The sequence below is a fragment of the Rana temporaria genome, chromosome 1 (genome assembly GCF_905171775.1).
Source record: "Rana temporaria chromosome 1, aRanTem1.1, whole genome shotgun sequence".
NCBI lineage: Eukaryota > Metazoa > Chordata > Amphibia > Anura > Ranidae > Rana > Rana temporaria.
The window spans coordinates 389,774,741-389,788,444 of record NC_053489.1 but is presented as its reverse complement, the minus strand read 5'-3'; the positions used below and the strand labels follow the sequence as shown (position 1 = coordinate 389,788,444).

Here is a 13,704-nt window from a genome sequence, read left to right as displayed (position 1 = left end):
CGAATCAGGGACAGTCCCTCGAAATCAGGGACAGTTGGGAGCTATGCTGTTACTGTTCGCTTTTAAAGTGGAGGTTCACCCAAAAACCTTTTTTTTTAACATTAGATTGAGGCTCGTTTTGTCAAGGGGAATCGGGTGTTTTTTTTACAATCGAAGCAGTACTTACCGTTTTAGAGAGCGATCTTCTCCGCCGCTTCCGGGTATGGGCTGCGGGACTGGGCATTCCTACTTGATTGACAGGCTTCCGACGGTCGCATACATCGCGTCACGATTTTCCGAAAGTAGCCGAACGTCTGTGCGCAGACGCCGTATAGAGCCGCACCGACGTTCGGCTTCTTTCGGCTACTCGTGACGCGGATGTATGCGACCGTCGGAAGCCTGTCAATCAAGTAGGAATGCCCAGTCCCGAAGACCATACCCGGAAGCGGCGGAGAAGATCGCTCTCTAAAACGGTAAGTACTGCTCGGATTTTAAAAAAACTACCCGATTCCCCTTGACAAAATGAGCCTCAATCTAATGTTAAAAAAAATAATTTGGGTGAACTCCCGCTTTAACACCACAGGAGAAAGCTCTCAAATACTTTGAATCACAGAAAGAGCTCGCTCCTGTGGTGGTGAAGAGTAACAGCTGTATTAATGCAGCTACCACGTCTAATGATTGGTGAGCTGCAATATAATAAAACGTTTGGGTTTAGATATGGTTTCAGCTACAAAATAGTCAAATGGACAAATGATAATTATTTTGGTGCTTGCTTTATTTGTTGCACTACTATATTGGCAATGTTTTTATTCTTCTGACTTCCAGAAGTACAGGATTTCCCGTTCAGGAATCCAGAAAGCTGCGCATGTCAAACTGGTTCAAACTAGACTGTAGGCGGCCTACAGCGAACAGACTGGCACGTATAGAGGAAGCAGGCCATGTCATGTGAGTACAGCGTCCTATCAGGGCCGAGCCTTGCTTCGGACACACCCCTTTATGAAAATACAGGCAGTCAGCCGTCTCATGTAAATAGCAATGTAAAACTGAGAGCTGTGCCACTTCACTGCGGGGCCCTGGAAACATGTAAGTGTCTGAGTTTATGGCGGAGAAAGCGAGCACGCGGTAGCGAGCCTGTACAATATGTATGCATATACTGGAGAAGTAGGCATTCATAGACGTTGTTGTTTGATATAGAAGCTAATGTTTGGTAACGGATAGCACCGAGTGACAGTGCCTTCACATTCTGGAATCGTACGTAACACTATAGCAGAAGAGTTTACTGTATGCCATTTCTGTAGGACGGATGACGTAAGTTGATTCAAGGGAGGAGGAGAGATGAAGCAAAATAGAATTGTATTATTGAAAACAATGCGTAGGGGAAGTAAATAAGCATCAAAATAATCTATTTGTGCAACTCCAGTTTAATTTCGTTAGGTTGTTGTTTCTGTGTGTATTTTTTATATAACAATTCAAGCCTACCCTGTTGACAGCTCTGTTCTAAGAAAGGTTATAACCTATCAGGTGGTAAAAAATAATTCTGAATTACAAAGCCTTAAACAATTCTTGTTTCATTCTGAGTTGGGGCTTATTTACCTCTATGCGTTGGCAATCTAGCTGCAATTTGCAGTTTCTCAACGCGCTATTACAATTTCACACACCTTACCACGCCGTAGAATTGAAAAATTGGACAGGACATATATTCCAAATCGCACTGCAAAACAGCACAGATATGTAAACAATTTTTTTTTTTTATCAGGACTATGTGTGTACACACGTTCTAGCGTGTTAGTTTTAACTGGGCCTTATGAAATTTCAGATGCCTGGTAAATCCATTTATCTGATGTGGGATGGTGGGGAAAAGATCTTTTCATTTTAATCTTAACGTTTTAGCTGAGTGTGTTCATGTCCAGAGCCGTGTTATCAGGAATCAGTTGGATCCCTCCTTCTCATCCAGGATTGGTTGGGCAGGGGGTGTTTGCAGAGGTTGCAGTGTGTTTATAAAGACTAATAAGGTGTGCCTGTTCCAGAACTGGGAAGGTTGGGGAAATTCTAGACAATCATAAAGAAGTGTTTTATGTATGTACAGGAGTGCAATACAGGAGTGCAAGAATTTATGACAACAGTCAGTGTGGAGGTGCGCAGCGGGCAGTATGTGCAGGAGAGGCTTGCAGAAGGTATGAGAGTAGGTAATACAGGTGCATCTCATAAAATTAGAATATCATCGAAAAGTGAAACTCATATTTTATATAGATGCGTTGCACCCAGTGATATGTTTCGTTCTTTTAATTTTTTATGATTATGGCTTGCAGTTAGTGAAAACTGATTCAGTATCTCAGAATATTTAGATTACATAAGACCAATGGAAAAAAAAAAATAGGATTTTTAATACAGACATGTTGGCTTACTGAAAAAGTATGCACTCCATACTTGGTCAGGGCTCCTTTTTCATCAATGTGGCATGGAGGCAATCAGCCTGTGGCACTGCTGAGGGGGTTATGGAAGCCCAGGTTGCTTTGATAGTGGCATACTGTGGAACATTTTGCATTTTATTTAGAATCAAGGTCCAATAGTCTGGAGGAAAAGTGGAGAGGCACAGAATCCAAGTTGCATGAGGTCCAGTGTAAAGTTTCCACAGTCAGTGATGGTTTGGAGTACCATTTCATCTGCTGGTGTTGGTCCACTGTGTTTTATCAAGTCCAAAGTCAGCACAGTCGTCTACCAGGAAATTCTAGAGCACTTCATGCTTCCTCTGCTGACCAGCTTTATAGAGATTCTGATTTAATTTCCCAGCAGGACTTGGCACCTGCCCACACTGCCAAAAGTACCAATACTGAGCCCCCTGGTGTCACACCGCTATGCGAGGGGACATCAGGCGACACCTGCTCATAGGAAACACCATTGCGGTGTGCGTGAGGATTCTGACGAGGACAAATTTGAGCTCTTGAACTACGCCCGGTGCTGGGTAACCCACTTTTCGAACCGGGAATACGAGATGGGAAATTCAAGGCCCTGAAGGCATTGGGCCTTTACCAGGCATCCCATTTCAGCGAGGCGGGAAGATGGAAGACGACGGCGCAGCTAATGGACACGGGGGGAACCTACTGCTTAGATTTTCTAAGGGCTGAGCAGCTGTGCCATTTTCTTGGAACCATGACGCCCCCCCCCCCCGCGACGGGTCAGCCTCTCACGTTACTAGAGGAGTGGTGCTTTGACACGGGGGTCCTGCCACATACACTGTCCCTTGCACACGAGCTGGTAATTCTGCCGAGGGCAGACTACCTACCGCCTCCCGTGCTTCGCTGAGTGGAAACGGACGCCAAATTGTACATTCTCGGAAAAGAAAAGGGAAAAAATTCTCTCTCACACACACACACAAGTCTTCCATATGCACCAGAGTACAGGAGGAAGATGAGACACAAGACCGAACAATGCAGACGAGATAAAGGCAAGCTATCAAAGCAACCTGGGCTTCCATAACAACTCAGGGGTGCCACATGCTGATCACCTCCATGCCACGCCAGATTGATGAAGTAATTCATGCAAAAGGAGACCTGACCAAATATTGTGTGCATACTATACTGTACAGGGACATGCTTTTCAGTAAGCCAAAATTTCTATATTAAGCCCTGGTTCACACTGGGTACGATTTGGAACCATTTGAGATGCGATTTGACATGTCAAATCGCATCTCAAATCGGCGGCAATTGTCGGCAATGGCACTGTCCTAATCAGTGCGACGCCGCATCTGCGATTTCAAAAAGTAGTTCCTGTACTACTTTTTGCGATTTCGGGCCGCGATTTACATTAAATTGCGGCCAAAATCGCAGCCGTAAAATCGCGCATTTTACCGCGATTTTGAATTCGCAGCAGTGTGAACCTAGGCTAAAAATCCTTTTCTTTATCGGTAATATATTCACTGTCCTCTCAGTCCCACAGCAGCTCCTCTGACCCACTGTTGATTCACTGACAGTTCCATTCACTTCATTGGGACAGCTGGTGATGCAACAAGGTGAGAAATGTGGCGGCAGCAGGTAAGTAGTTGCCTGCTAACAGATGCTGCCATGATGGATCTGAAATGACAGGATTCATTTTTGCTGGTAGCTGGAATCTTTAATCACTTGCCGCCTGCCCACCGTCCAATGCAGCTCTCATTTTGGGAGGACGTCTGGGGGGCACGCAGTGTGGCGATCGCGGCTGCACCGTATTCCTAGGACACTGCACGGTCCTGATCTCTGTAAAGAGCCAATGACGTGGCTCTTTAAAGTGGTAGTATACTCTGTACTACCACTTTAACCTACAGGTAAGCCTGTAATAAGGCTTACCTGTAGGTATAAAGAAAATCTCCTAAACCCAATGCGCCGCTGACTGCAGCGGCGCATGTGCAGCGTAGATCCTGGGCTAAAGGCCCAGCCTGGCCCGACCTTACCGCGCATGCACGGGAGTGACGACATCGCCGCTCCAGCCAATCACAGCGCTGGAGCGCCAATACCCGGAAGACACGCCGAGGAAAGATGACATCTCCCTCGGCGTGGACCAGGTAAGTTCCTCTCACCTCGTTCCGAGGCAAGTATTTCATAATGAGCTAGTATGCGGTGCATACTAGCTCATTATGGCTTTTGCTTTTCAAGTAAAAAAAAAAAAAAAAAACACACAGCGGGTTTACTACCGCTTTAACCAGTCACAGCAGGTCACATTTAAATGTGGAAGTGCCGTTAATCGACTTTCCTCGCCTCACACTGACGGTGTGTGGTGAGGAGTGCCGATCAGCGGTATCTCCTTGGAGGGCAGGTAATCGGGGCACTGATCATCAGTGCCCTGATTATAGTAACGCCCCAGCAGTGCCACCAATCAGTGCCCATTAGTGATGCCAGTCAGTGCTCCCCACCAGTGCTCATCAGTGTGACATATTGGTGCCGCTTCATCAGTGAAGCCTATCCGTGCTCATCAATGCAGCCTTCTTAGCGCACATCAGTAAAGGGGAATACTTATTTACAAAATCTACTGACAGAAACTAAGGCCTCATTCACACGGATGGACCGTTCGGGTCCGCCTGTCAGTTTTGACGGCAGACCTGAACGGCCGCTCCATGCATCCCTATGGAGCGTCGGATGTCAGCGGAGACATGTCCGCTGACATCCGACCCGCTAAAAACAGACGTATGGGGCACGTCCCCATTCGTCCATATCGGATCGGGTAAGATCTGATGAAAACGGACATGCTGCCCATTTTCATCAGATCGCTCCATAGGAGGCAGCGGTGCCCTACAAGCCCCTCCCCGCTCAGTGAGCAGAGAGGAGCTTGTCATCCGTCGGCTCAGCGGAGATCTGCGGACTGATCTTCCGCTGAGCTGGCGGGAGCAAGCGGACTCCGTAGCAACGGAGTCTGCCTCGTGTGAATGAGGCCTAAGAAAAACATATTTTTATTTTAAAAATTTCTGTTTCTCCTCTCCCCCCCCCCCCCTTCTCTTCCTTTTTTTGTGGTAAAAAATATAAACCCAGCAGTGATTAAATACTACTAAAAGAAAGCTCTATTTTTGTTAAGAAAATTATAAAAAATTAATTTGCTTTGCTTGAAATCTGAAAATTTGCCTGGGCAGGAAGGGGGTGAAAGTGCTCTGTATTTAAGTAATGTAGTTAATATTTGCAAATGAAATTTAAGATTTCCTATTTAGAATAGAAAAGGGGGGAGCGGGACTTTAAATGAAGCAAGCAGTTATCAGTGAAGGGTCAAGACAAGGTACATTTATTGCATACCATACAAGTTCATACAGTTCAATAAATAATGTCACGGTAAAATTCATTATATATATATTAGGGCTGTGCAAATTAACTTTTAATTAATCGATTAATCTTAAATTTTTTTGATCGATCAAAATCTTTTTGATCGATTAAAATTATTTTGATTGGTACTCACCTTTTCGCCGGCTTCTGGGCCTTCAGGGAGTTCCGTTGGAGATCCAGTAACGTCACGGACACCGGTGGGGCTTGCCGTGTCCATCTGAAGGGCTCCTTTGCTCTGCCTTCATTTCTGCATGCCGGCGGGACCTTACTATCTGCCACACGCAAGGGCTGTTACACTTCCCTCTATCACTTCCCTCTATCAACCTGGGATTCTACAGCCATCCACTGGGAGTTGTGATCGTTCCCTTCATGGGACATTTATATGCCGACAGACTGATGTTAACCTCTCCTCATCTGGATTCAGCAGTGATATCGTTGTACACATTGTTATACCAGTATCATACTTAGCTACATGTTTTTATGACTGCTTTTGCTACCGTTGGTATTACTCGCACCATTTTTACAGTTTATGTAGCTACATCGATTTTATCTCCAGTGCAATATTTATTTGGTTACCTACTTGAAGACTATAAAAGTTTTAATGCTATTCCCATCGAGCGCTGCCTTTGTGTGTTTTTTGTATCCTGCTATCCATTTTTCCAGTGGTTGGTAGCTGCACTGGGAATCGGCCTGCAAGGAGATCAGCTAAAAGTAGTTGGATCTGTATGTGCGTTATAATTAATCGAAATTAGTCGATTAATCGAACAGAAAAATTTTGATCAGTAACAGCCCTAATATGATAATACATGACAGTGAAAAGGGATCCACCCTGCATATCCTGAGAACTTCCCATTGCAAAAATTCATTAAAACTTGTGGTCATCAAAGACTGTATATATAAATCAAGTGGGTGGCACAGTCGATGTAAACATTGCGTGTACAGAGGCTCTACGCGTTTCGTGAAGTGTTTTAATTTCACTCATCAGGAGCAGCAATGTCAATATCTGAAATAGAGCATGTACGTTTTCGGGTCACTACCATGCAACAGGGATCAGAGGTAAACATATATCCCAAGTAGGGATTGAAGATGGAGAAAAAACAAACCCTAAATATAGGGGTACTCACAATGACCATGCAACAGTTCGCATATGAGAGCTGGAGACTCCCCTATTTAGAATAATAAGCTGTCGGGTTAATTAAATTGTGATATCCGAAACTAATTTAGTTTAATAGGCTGATCACACATAGTTGGACAACTACTCAAGTTGTTTTATTTAATTAAAACCATAACATTGCCAGTGCATGTTCTCTCCACTAGCAGAGCTTGGAGTCATTAAATTTGTTTACCAAAAGACTCAATGCACACTGGACGCTAAAATAATGTTGTAAAAACGCTGGTAGCTTTTCAGGGAGTCTTTCAACGTTTTTTTAATGTTTTTGCAATGGCGTTTTATTAGCTTTTTATGGATCAAAAAACCGAAAACGCTGGCAAACTGCATTTATTAGCAGTTTATCGTGTCAAATGGCACTTTAAGCGCGATTTTCGGGCGTGGAGGGAAAAAGGCCCATAAACTCCACTGCTCATTAACCACTTAAGGACCGCCTAACGCCGATATACGTCGGCAGAATGACACGGCTTGGCACAGGCACGTCGCCTTTAAAAAGCCCAGCCATGGGTCGCACGCGACCCAGTCCGAAGCTCCGTGACCCGCGGACCCGATCGCCTCAGGTGTCCCGCGATCGGTCACAGGAGCTGAAGAACGGGGAGAGGTGTGTAAACACACCTTCCCCGTTCTACACAGTGGCAGTGTCATTGATCGTCTTTCCCTATATAAGGGAACAGACAATCAATGATGTCACACGTCCAGCACCACCCCCCTACAGTTAGAAACACATATGAGGTCACACTTACCCCTACAGCGCCCCCTAGTGGTTAACTCCTAAACTGCAATTGTCATTTTCACAGTAATCAATGCATTTTTATAGCACTTTTTGCTATGACAATGGTCCCAACAATGTGTCCGCCATAATGTCGCAGTCACGAAAGAGAAAAAAAAAATCTAAAATTGGTAGAAGAATACGTATCGGCCTAAACTGAGAAAAAAGTTTTTTTTATTATTTAATGGGGATATTATAGCAACAAGTCGCTCTATTTTTGTTTATAGCGCAAAAAATAAAAACCGCATAGGTGATCAAAAGCCACCAAAAGAAAGCTCGATTTGTGAAAAAAATGCCAATTTTGTTTGGGAGCCACGTCGCACAACTGCGCAATTGTCAGTTAAAGCGAAGCAGTGCCGAATCGCAAAAAGGGGTAAGGTCCGGGTCTTAAGTAGTTAAAGCTGAAAAACTTACATATGTGCATGGACACATAGGCGAACATAGCGTGGAGTTAAAAATAAAAAAAAAGCCTATAAACGCACAAACTCCAATAAACTGCAGATTATCAGCTCCACAGCCTCATGATGCATAACTAAGCTCCATTTCATACTGAATTAAACTAAATTATTAATGCATCTTAAAGAGAAAACTATCTTTATTTTTTTCATTCGTTTTAATAAAATGCTTTTGGAGTTAGATTTTTTTTTTTTAACAGTTTTTATCCACCCTGATTCAAATTTTCTGAGATACTGAAATTTTCACTAGCTGTAAGCTATAATCCTCAAAATGAAAAGAATGCTTAAACCAGGGTTTGACAAATTTGCTTGGTATCTAGGAGCCAGCTAAAAAAGTTAGGAGCCAGAAAACGCACCCCGTTCCGACGAGCTCGCGCGCAGAAGCGGACACATACGCGAGTAGCACCCGCATATGTAAACGGTAGTTTAAAAAAAGTGCAATTGTAAGACCACTGCGCAAATACGGCGTGACAGAAAGTATTGCAACGATCGCCATTTTATTCTCTAGGGTGTTAGAATAAAAACTATATATAATGTTTGGGGGTTCGAATTAGAGGGAAGGAGAGGGCAGTGAAAACAAAAAAATTACACATTAGAACTGCTGTTTTACTTGTAATGCCAACGTCCACCACCAGATGACGCCAGGTCACAGAAGGAAGCTTGGGACTTCACAAGGTCGCAAAGCCACGGCCTCAATTACAGGCTGTCGCGGGCCTGCCGCGATCGCGCGGAGCGCACAGAGACACAGGGCCACGGCGGACGGTAATTGAGGCCGCGGCTTTGCGGCCTTGTAGGCTGCAAAGCCAGGGGCAACAGTTCACAATTTGTCGCAATTGCGACCTGGCGCCCGGACTTTGTCGAGCCCTGCTTAAACTATATCACTCTGTGCAACGCACCTATACGAGTTTCAATGATTGAATTTCAATTACTGAAACAAATGAACTTTTTAATAATATTCTAATTTTATGAGATGCACGTGTATAGTGGATTTGGGAGGGACAGCAGTCTGTAGATAACGAATGTACTGCACAGGGAAGAAGCTTTTCCATGGACATTCTGGGCATGTCCATCACATCTGGGCATTTAACTACAGTGCCTGAGACTCCTGTGCTTAGGTTTGAAGGGAAAGCACAGGTGCACTGTCCAGCAATGCTACCAGCAGCCTGTAAAATTCTATAAAAAAAAAAAGAGGTGGAAAGCTGCCGCAGCTGGATGGTGCACTAAGCGGTACTAATGTTTAGGGCAGTATACACCCAAGGACAAATGGCCAAATTGCAGGCTGTTTATGTTCTTGGCATTTGTGCCTGGGTGCATGTCATTCTAAACATTCTTACAGCTCGATCCACCAACCAGCCACAGTAGATTTCAGTCTGGTGCACGTAAAAGGCATCTCTATGAGAGAGTCTCTTGCACTGGGCTTAAGTGCTCAGTGTGTATTGAGCCTTTCTGGTGTTGCTGGGCTTCACTTCTGGGTGGAGTGATGTCACATACTAGGCTCAGAGGCCTGCATGCACATTAGGGATGAGCTCCGGCGTGTTCATACAGTCCACGTGCAGAGCCCGCCAGGAAGTCTGCAAGATGCATTAATGTGAAAAAACACGAAGCTTTACAACCCCTTTCAGTATGTCACAGTACATGTTGGCATTCATGGCTTCAATGAACTTTAGCTCCCCAGTGCCAGCAGAACTCATGCAGCCCCAAACCATGACACTCCCACCACAATGCTTGACTATAGGCAAGACACACTTGTCTTTGTACTCCTCACCTGGTTGCAGCCACACAAGCTTGACACCATCTGAACCAAATAAGTTTATCTTGGTCTCAGACAACAGGACAGAAGTGGTTCCAGTAATCCATGTCCTTAGTCTGTTAGCCCAGGTTCACACTGGGTACGATTTGCTTCGATTTGCATGTGAAATCGCATCTCAAATCGGCGGCAATTGTCGGCAATGACACCGTCCTAATCGGTGCGATGCCACAGAAACCTGCACAGATGTCTCTTAAATCACGGCCGAAATTGGGACTGCCAGCGGGAGTGAAGCCGTGTGAGTTCAGCTGAACTCGCACGGCTTCACTCCCGCAGCCCAGCGTGAACCAGGGCTCAGTCTTCAGCAAACTGTGCAGGCTTTCTTGTGCATCATCTTTAGAACAGGCTTCCTTCTGGGACGACAGCCATGCAGACCAATATGATGCAGTGTATGGTCTGAGCACTGACAGGCTGACCCCCCACCCCTTCAATCTCTGCAGCAATGCTGGCAGCACTCTTACGTCTATTTCTGGGGGCCACAAAAGATATACACGCTGGCTGCCTTGGAGGGGACAGGGAGGAGACAGGATGAGTGACGAACATACATGTAGATTTTTTATTTGTATGGCAGCCTCTGTAATAGGAGGTCCTGTCTCCTGCGCTGCAATTGGACAACAGTTCTGTCCATCACAGAAGGCGGGACTTTGTATTAAAGAGGCCGCTGTGAAAAGAGATTCTGCTGTATGTAATCTGTAGGTGCTCGTCCCGCCCCCTCCCTGTCCCATCCGAGGTTGCAGATGGGCATCAATGAGGCTGCACTGATGGCAATGGTGAGTCTGCATTCCCTGGCAATGGTGGGGCTGCATTCCCTGGCAATGGTAAGGCATGACAACGGTGGGGCTGCAGATGGGCACTGATTAGACTGCATTCATTGGCACTGACCCTTATTTTGCTTCACAGTTCTTTATTTAAATATATTTTTTCCCCCCCCCTGGAACTTAAAATGAAGGTGCGTGAGCTCGTCGGGACGGGGCGCTTTAACCAGTTAAGACCCGGACCTTTAGGTAGCTAAAGGACCTGGCCAGTTTTTGCGATTCGGCACTGCGTCGATTTAAGTGACAATTGTGCGACGTGGCTCCCAAACAAATTTGGCGTCCTTTTTTTTCCCACAAATAGAGCTTTCTTTTGGTGGTATTTGATCACCTCTGCGGTTTTTGTTTTTTGCACTATAAACAAAAATAGAGCGACAATTTTGAAAGAAAAAATGCAATATTTTTTACGTTTTGCTATAATAAATATCCCCCCCCCAAAAAAAAAAAATGTTTTATATATATATATACATATATATATATATATATATATATATATACATATATATATATATATATATATATATATATATATATATATATATTCTCAGTTTAGGCCGATTCTTCTACCTATTTGTGGTAAAAAAAAAAGCGTATATCGATTGGTTTGCGCAAATTTTATAGCGTTTACGAAATAGGGGATAGTCTTATTGCATTTTTATAAAAAAACATTTTACTACTAATGGCGGCGATCATCGATTTTTTTCGTGACTGCGACATTATGGCGGACACTTCGGACAATTTTGACACATTTTTGGGACCATTGTCATTTTCACAGCACAAAATTCATTGAAAATGCATGGTTTACTGTGAAAATTACAATTGCAGTTTGGAAGTTAACCACAAGGGGGCGCTGAAGGGGTTAAGTGTGACCTCATTTGTGTTTCTAACTGTAGGGGGGTGTGGCTGTAGGTGTGACGTCATTGATTGTGTTTCCCTATAAAAGGGAACACACGATCAATGACGGCGCCACAGTGAAGAATGGGGAAGCTCTCTCCGTTCTTCACACAGCTCTCTCCGTTCTTCAGCTCCGGGGGCTGATCGAGGGACTCCAGCGGCGATCGGGTCCGCGGTAACGGAGCTTTGGACCGGGTTGTAGGTGCGCGCCCCACGGCTGGGCACTTAAAGAGTGGTTAAATGTTTTTTGTTTTATTTATTTTTTCCAGTGTAAAAAATAAATGGATCACTTTTATGCCTATTACAAGGAATGTAAACATCCCTTGTAATAGAACAAAGCATGACAGGTCCTCTTAAATATGAGATCTGGGGTCAAACAGACCTCAGATCTCATATTTAGACTTATATGCAAAAAAAAAAAGTGTCATTTGAAAAAAATGACAAGAAAATATTGCTTTAAGAAGCATGGGCGGAAGTGATATTTTGACGTCGCTTCTGCCCTGCTATGGGGACGGGTGGGGGCCATCTTGCGCTCACTCATATCCCTGTCGAACAGGAGGAAGGACCGATCGCTGCGGACGGCTCCGGTAAGCGGCGGAGGGCGCGGGAGGGCCCTCTTCCACTGCCGATAACGGTGATCTCGTGGCGGATCCACCGCAGAGACCACCGTTATCGTTTACAGGACCGCTCACTGAAAAGATGGATATCTCGGTTGTGTCAGCAGCTGCTGCTGTTACCAAGATATCCATCTTTAAATACAGGACGTATATACACACACACACACACACACACACACACACACACGAGCGGGTCCTTAACTACTTCCCGACCTGCCGCCGCAGTTCTACGGCGGCAGGTTGGCTCCCCTGCGAGAGCCCGTACAATAACGTCAGCTCTCTCTGCGGCCACTAGGGGCGCGCGCCCCCCGCTCGTCCGTGACTCCCGTGCGGGTGCCCGGCGGGCGCGATCGCCGACAGGCACCCGCGATTGCTCGTTACAGAGCGGGGACCGGGAGCTGTGTGTGTAAACACACAGCTCCCGATCCTGTCAGGGGGAGAAATTCCTGACTGTCTGTTCATACAATGTATGAACAGCGATCAGTCATTTCCCCTAGTGAGGCCACCCCCCCCCTACAGTTAGAACACACCCAGGTAACATACTTAACCCCTTCCCTGCCAGTGGCATTTTTATAGTAATCCAATGCATTTTTTATAGCACTGATCGCTATAAAAATACCAATGGTCCCAAAATGTGTCAAAAGTGTCCGCCATAATGTCGCAGTACCGAAAAAAATAAAATAATCGCTGATCGCCGCCATTACTAGTAAAAAAAAAAAAAATGCCATAAAACTACCCCCTATTTTGTAAACGCTATAACTTTTGCGCAAACCAATCAATAAACGTTTATTGCGATTTTTTTTTTTACGAACAATATGTAGAAGAATACGTATCAGCCTAAACTGAGGAAAAAAAATGTTTATATATTTTTGGGGGATATTTATTATGGTAAAAAGTAAAAAATAGATATTTTTTCTAAATTTTCGCTCTATTCTTGTTTATAGCGCAAAAACAAAAAACCGCAGGTGATCAAATACCACCAAAAGAAAGCTCCATTTGTTTAGAAAAAAAGGATGCCAATTTTGTTTGGGAGCCACGTCGTACGACCGCGCAATTGTCAGTTAAATCGACGCAATGTCGAATCGCAAAAAGTGCTCTGGTCTTTGACCAGCAATATGGTCCGGGGGTTAAGTACATATTAAATAAGGGCATTAGCCAGTGCACCCCAATAGAATTTTTTTTATAAAAGAGCTAATCAGTCCTGGGTGGCTTAACTCCAACGTAATTATATAAAGGCAAAGGAGAAAGCCTTCAAAAAATACAAGGCTGAGGGATCTGCATCAGCATTCCAACTTTACAAAGAATGCAACAAGAAATGTAAGGATGCAATCAGGGCAGCTAAGATTGAACACAAAATGCACATAGTGAAGGAGAGTTAAAAAAAAAAAAAAATCTTTAAATGCGTAAATTGTAAGAAAGGGAG

At 44.6% G+C, this 13,704-nt stretch overlaps 1 protein-coding gene across 1 annotated transcript in view; it reads left to right on the top strand.

Moving 5' to 3' along the window:
• The first annotated feature begins 973 nt into the window (after positions 1-973).
• The window catches only part of LOC120912131 (MAP kinase-interacting serine/threonine-protein kinase 2-like), a 237,520-nt gene continuing 224,789 nt past the window's right edge, over positions 974-13,704 (top strand). The window contains 1 exon segment of the mRNA XM_040322579.1: positions 974-1,062. The gene's annotated coding sequence lies outside the window, so the exon portion shown is untranslated.